Raw genomic sequence first — 7604 nt, 5'->3', positions numbered from 1 at the left:
AGACCCACTCCTATCAGACCCACTCCTATCAGACCCACTCCTATCAGACCCACTCCTATCAGACCCTATCAGACCCACTCCTATCAGACCCTATCAGACCCACTCCTATCAGACCCACTCCTATCAGACCCTATCAGACCCACTCCTATCAGACCCACTCCTATCAGACCCACTCCTATCAGACCCACTCCTATCAGACCCTATCAGACCCACTCCTATCAGACCCTATCAGACCCACTCCTATCAGACCCACTCCTATCAGACCCACTCCTATCAGACCCTATCAGACCCTATCAGACCCACTCCTATCAGACCCTATCAGACCCTATCAGACCCACTCCTATCAGACCCACTCCTATCAGACCCTATCAGACCCACTCCTATCAGACCCACTCCTATCAGACCCACTCCTATCAGACCCCCTCCTATCAGACCCACTCCTATCAGACCCACTCCTATCAGACCCACTCCTATCAGACCCTATCAGACCCACTCCTATCAGACCCCCTCCTATCAGACCCTATCAGACCCTATCAGACCCCCTCCTATCAGACCCACTCCTATCAGACCCACTCCTATCAGACCCACTCCTATCAGACCCCCTCCTATCAGACCCCCTCCTATCAGACCCCCTTCTATCAGACCCTATCAGACCCTATCAGACCCCCTCCTATCAGACCCACTCCTATCAGACCCACTCCTATCAGACCCACTCCTATCAGACCCACTCCTATCAGACCCCCTCCTATCAGACCCTATCAGACCCACTCCTATCAGACCCTATCAGACCCACTCCTATCAGACCCACTCCTATCAGACCATATCAGACCCACTCCTATCAGACCCTATCAGACCCACTCCTATCAGACCCACTCCCCCTACTGCACCTTCTGACTCCCAATATGCCTTTTCCAGCCAGAATACAGTGCTGTGAGAGGATATTAATATATATAAAAAAAAAAAAAAAAACAGTGAACAGTGAATAGATTGTTTTTCATTTAAATGTCTGGAAGAGATAAAAAAAAATTCAAATGATATTTCCATTGCCTTTTTTGTTGTTGATTTAAATGTTACTGATTGTGTTAAATGGGCATATAATATCGTCTCATATCGATCGCAGGCACCTGAATCTAATCGTATCGTATCGTGGCAGACTTTGTGATATCGGAAAATATCGTATCGTTGTCCAAATAATCGATATCGTATCGTATCGTGATGAAACTGGTGATTCCCACCCCTAGAGATCACGGACGAGGACTGGCAGGATGCATGGACCTACGCAAACAAAATCTCTGTTTCCAACTTTGCAACCGCACCAAGTCTATCCAAGTTAGAATCTTACACCGCATTCATATTACCCCTGCCCTTAAGAGTAAAATGGATCCCAATGCGTCCCCACTGTTATGGTTTGTAACCGACCCCAATCGCACAACACAAGACAGGTATGAGAGTAAGCCAAAACAGGGCATTTATTCATTACATAACAAAAGGCGGCACTGTCCCTTTAAGGGAGAACACAAAAACACTGGAGTCAAAGAATATAGGGAAAATGCGGCACTGTGCCTTTAAGAGGCAAGCAGGCTAAGGGGCTAAGGCTAAGGGACAGGGCCAGGGCAAAAAGTCAAGGACCAGGACCAGGGGGCACTGGAGAGGGGGACAGGGACAGAGCCCGGAGAGGCGGGCTGGAGACAGGGACAGAGAACAGGGTTAAGGCCTTGGACAGGGCGAGGGCCGGAGCTGCTTACAGGGATGGCAGGGTTCCGACGGCGGAGGCCTGGCACGGAGATCCTCCTCGGAAGCTGCAGACGGGCAGCGCAGAACACCGGGGTCCCAGAGGACCGGGGCGAAGAGACGCATCCTCCCGTGGAATAGGAAGCGATGCGCGCCGGCTTGACGTCTGGAGTGGGAGCGCGCTGGCTTGACGTCTGGTCTGGAGTGGGAGCGCGCCGGCTTGATGTCTGGAGTGGGAACACCACTCCAGGCCTGGCACGGAGATCCCCCCTCGGATGCTGCAGACGGGCAGCGCGGAACACCGGGGTCCCAGGGGACCGGGGCGAAGAGACGCATCCTCCCGTGGAATAGGAAGCGATGCGCACCGGCTTGACGTCTGGAGTGGGAGCGCGCCGGCTTGACGTCTGGAGTGCACTCCAGGCCTGGCACGGAGATCCCCCCTCGGATGCTGCAGACTGGCAGCGCAGAACACCGGGGTCCCAGGGGACCGGGGCGAAGAGACACATCCTCCCGTGGAATAGGAAGCGATGCGCGCCGGCTTGACGTCTGGAGTGGGAACACTGGAAAACCTCCCGTAGAGGATTAGAGAGCGCAGACGGTGTCCCACTCCAGGCAAACGGCGACAGGTGGTGATGGCTGGCACGTCGTCTCACGCCGGAGACGCGGCATGTGATGGTAACGTCCAGGACTCCATGAACACTGAACACAGATAAAGATACAGAGTCCAGAACACCGAACCAGCATACAGAACGACCCGACAAGGACTGGAGGGGAGGTCCAGGTATTTAAAGCCCTCTGGGGCGCTAATCATAACTTATGACAGCTGTGAAAGGTAGTCCAAGGGTGGGGGCTGGTGAAGAGCAGAGGAGAGTAAAACATCGCAAGGGTGGGGGCTGTTGAGGAGAGTAGACAGGGAAAGTCCAAAGGTGGGGGCTGGTGAGGTGAGGAGACAGGGAATTAAAGGTCCAGGGAACAGGCAAAACCTCACACCCACTCTGCTTTAAATGCAAGATAGAGATTGGAAACCACGTCCACTGCTTTTGGTCCTGTGTAAAGCTCCAGAGCTATTGGTTCGACATCGTAGAGGAACTATCTGATATATTCCAGACCCCCATCGAACTGGATCCCCTCTGCCTCTTACTAGGCCTCCCAGATATTCATATTGCCAATTTCAAACATAGCAGACTGTTCAATTTGTTGACATTTGCTGCTAGGAAAAACATTCTGTTGTTCTGGATCAAGGACGAGGTCCCATCAAAGAGGGCATGGCACAACATTATTATGGACTGTATTCCTTGTGAATACATCACATGTATGCTGCACTCCAAGTTGGACACTTTTTATGAAATATGGGACCCATATCTATCTCATATTGGACCTGCGCTATCCACCACTGTACTTGCCGGATTTCCCCATTACTCTTAGCCTCCCTAAAGATCACTAATGTCTTGTGTGTAGATGCTTTGGGTTGTTGCAGAAGGTATCATAATGTATTTAGAAATACATGCCTGTTCGCACACACACACACACACACACAAAACATGTGCACTCACACATATAAAACATGCACACATAAAACACACATATACAAAATAAACGTACACACTCCACACACAGTTTATCAGTACACTGGGTGCTATTGTGGACCAGGGCCCTCATTTATCAAGTTTTCTTAGAAAGTATTCTATTTTCGTTCTTAAGCACAGAATTTAGAATGTGTGCATGCACAAAAAAAACGGGATTTATCACACGTGCGTATACAGGTCCTACGCACACCTGTCTTGATAAATATCACCTTGCTCCTAAGCTGGAGCTTGTGCACTGTTTTAAGTATTTGCATACCAGAACCGCCCCGATTAATCATATACGGTAATGGAACACCCCCGTGAAATGTGGAAAAGTGGATTGACCCGAGGGAAGGGTGTTATGGAGAAATACGAGACAGGTTGACAGACATGTACACGTACGGTGATGTCGGATATGATATCTATTAACCATTGCTGCCTGGGCAGCGCAAACACTAATAAAGACGGTGCTGGAATATGACTGCCTTTTCCCGTTTTGTTCGATTAATACCCAGGGATTAAAGTTCTCCTCAATTTTATTCCAAATCGCGACGGATTTCCCGTCTTTTTTCTACCTGCTGCATATGATTTCTAGAGGCATATTTGATGTCAGTATTGGGTAGCCTATATAAACAATAATACAAGAGCATATACAAGAACAATGAATCTCACTGCCATGTATGATGTAGCCTATACGCCATGTATAGCCTGCCTATGTGATCTGTGACTGTGATGCACGGAGTGAATCCACAGTCACTTGCTCCTCAATAGGAAACTAACCTAGATTTACCCTGAGGCCTAACAAAAATAATAGTTGGTTTCAGGTTGGTTGTCAGTTTGGCCATGGGTAGGTAGGGAATTTATTTTATTTTATTTTTTTATTTTATTCTTTCCCATGGCGACTATGGATAGGGAATTTCTTTATTTAATTAAAATGTTCACAACAACATGGATGCATGTACTCTGCCAGCATGTTTAATATCCATAATACTAAATGTTTGACTAAGATTTCTATGAAACTTTATTCTTAAAAAAAAAAAAAAAAAAAAATCAGATTTTTTTTTTTTAATTTTTTTTAAAAGAAAATTTAAAAACTCATAAAATATATTGGGTCGCACCTAAATCGGCAGGGTCGGTCGGCAACCTGAAACCAACTATTATTTTTGTTAGGCCTGAAGGACTGGTTCTAACTGAACCGTTCGTTATACAAGTATCACAGAGACATTTCAAAGGTACTCAGAGTTGCACGAGGGTTTCGAACAGAGATACGGGATGGTTTGAAAGCTCGGCGTTGCTAATAAACATTTAAATATTTCGTATAAACTGCTCAAAACGGCATTATTTTCGGCGTTGGCTGCCTGGTTGTGATCACAGCGCATGTGCATCATGCACCCAACGCCGGAAATAATGCAGTGTTGACCAGTTTATAAAAAATATTAAAAATGTTTATTAGCAACGCCGAGCTTTCAAACCATCCCGTATTTGTGTCCGAAACCCTCGTGCAACTGTGAGTACCTTTGAAACGTCTCTGTGATTCTTGTATAACGAACGGTTCGGCCAGAACCAGTCCTTCAGGGTAAATCTAGGTTGGTTTCCCATTGAGGAGCAAGTGACTGTGGATTCACTCGGTGCAAAAAAAAATACTGTCTTTTACTGTTAGTGTCTCAGTGAAGTTTCAACGGAGCGAGGTAATCTATTCTAACCAACAAATTGAAGTAGAAAGCATTTCGTTGTGGCCAATCTTATTTGGAAACATGACACAAAATAATAGTATGTCGCTTTTTATTTGAAACAATATTTAATCGTGTTTGGAGGTTGGTGTTCTGCGTCTGTCCCCGTGCCAAACAAGCAAGCCAACCTATTGTTCGCGCATGAGCCCGTTATAATTACACTACTGTCGCTATTTCACAATGAACTATAATGAATTACGGTTCATACAGAACACGCGCCAGTGTTGAAACTAATGCACGGAAGCTTATTTCCGCGTTGAAACTAATGCATGCAACTGATGAGAGCTATGCCGTCCGTCTGCAGTCCCCATATTCTACCACAGGGCGTCAGCTACGCATGCTCTGGGCTGTGCGTAGACACACGCACAAAGTCAAGTTCACGTTCAAATTGATAAATCCCACACTTTGCTTAGAAATGGTCGTACGCACGGGTTAAGCACATATCTGTGGGTACGCAACGTTGATGAAAGGAGTTGACTCCCTAACCGCCACTTCTGCTGTATACAGTACATGTAACTGAGGGGTACAATTCCCTGACTGTATTGATAAGTATGGTATCATTAAACCACTACCGATTATGTACTTTAAATACTGGCCACACAGTACATGATATAGATATGATGAACACTTTCCCACCTGATGAAACGAAGTCCACACAAATGTATAAATCGAATATTTTATATAGCAAAGGGTATATACAACGTTCACTTAATGACATTTATGATTTGAATGCACTTGTAAGGCAAATGAGTATTCGTAGGCAAATCAACATTGAATGTCCAATCTCTGGTTACGCAGGGAGCAAGTATACAACCTGGTTCTTTAGGGAACTATAGCGATGGTACTTAAATGATTATAGCTGGATACACTAAAGGGGGGGTCCCGCTGGTTGTAAGTCAGTAGGGGGGGGGGGGTTAGGAGAGCCGCCGGCGATATCCCATCTGGCCAACGATTTCTTGGGAGAATTCAGAGTGCTGAACACGGTGCCCACAGAACCTCGGTCCACAGATGAATACAGCTGGGCCCTCTTGTAGACGGTAGCTGCCGGTCCACAACGAAGAGACGTGAGGCGACCTCACTCAGGCTAGAGCGCCGTCTCACCTGGACTCCTCTCGGGGGGGTAGTTCCAACACTCAGCAGTGTTGGCTGTTATCCATGGCATAATCAAAGCACCCAAAGCAAGTAGATAATCCAAGCCGTGTAGGGCTCGCCGTCGTCCGGGTAAAGTAATCCAATGTGCAGGTCCACTCGTCCTGGCCCAGAACTCCTCGGATGAAAGCACCACACGTGGTCTGCCCAGCCTGGTTAAGACTCTAGATAACGCCAGGAACGATGGGGGTACTGCTCACTTTATAACTCTAACCGAACGATGCACCATACATAATAGACTATTATTAACTTAATAGAAATACGTCCCACTCGACGGTATAGTGCCAAACTATGACAATTCAACTATTAATCCACACGATGTCGCAATGCCTATTCTGAGGCCAAGTAGGCCATACTGCACCACACGTGGGTCGTGGGTGAGGCTTCACGTCTGTTACTAGGTTGGAGGGTAAAGGACTAATGGACTAAAAGACTAAAAGACTAAAAGAAAGTTCTACTTTACTTGCGCCATATATATATGCGCTGTGAACAAATAGTACCATTCGTATTTCGCCAGACGTATTCCTACGCGGAACCGGGCTTGTAACGACATGTTCGTCGGCACGATTGAACTTGAACCAAGGGGCTTGGCTGCTGGCGCCAGGTTCTTGTCCAATGGTAGAATGAAACTATTATGGGCTGTTAGTAGACTAAAGGGATATTCAGTGTATATGTACAAGGAATATACAAGGGATATCAAACGATATACAAATACTATTAAATATATATCCATAAATAAATATATATATTCGGTTTAATCTGATCCTTCACAACAGCCGCCACCTAATTAGTCCCACCTAATTAGCTAAGCAGAGACAGATTAACCGCACTGTCTACCACTCAAGGTCCGCTGTAAGGGTCAGTCAACTCACAAAGTCATGGGGTCATGGTCGTCATCGATAGTGTCTGGGAGTCTGGGCAGTTCTATTAGCCTCGCCACGGGTCGTGTGTAAGTTCGCCCTTGGACGAGCACCTCAGCTGCTCGGACCTTGCCATCGGCACCGGTGATCACTTTGCTTACGCGGCCAGCCGGCCACATAGCTCTGGGTAGTGACTGGTCGATAATCATGACGACTGTTCCTTCTGTCAAATTGTCTCTCTCTTTTACCCACTTCTGGCGGGTCTGTAGAGACGGTAGGTAGTGGAGTAGAAAGCTGTTCCAAAACTTGTCAGCTAGTACTTGACTGTACCTCCACATTCTTCGGCCGTTCGCTTCTTCAGGCCTGTACATTGTCTGGGGTAGCGCGGGGTCCAGCCGCGCCATCAAGAGTGTGTTGGGGGTGACTGGGTCGACATCTGCTACATCACTGGAGACGTAGCCGAGGGGCTTGGAGTTCAATACTCCCTCGATCTCCGTGAGGACTGTCATTAGGACTTCTTCCGCCACCGTCTGGGCCCCAAGCACGGCGTACAGGGCTGTCTTTATAGA

This window comes from Notolepis coatsorum (assembly GCF_963971535.1).
Source record: "Notolepis coatsorum genome assembly, chromosome: 5".
NCBI classification, from domain to species: Eukaryota; Metazoa; Chordata; class Actinopteri; order Aulopiformes; family Paralepididae; genus Notolepis; species Notolepis coatsorum.
The sequence above is the reverse complement of the archived record's forward strand: the minus strand, read 5'-3'. Positions refer to the sequence as shown.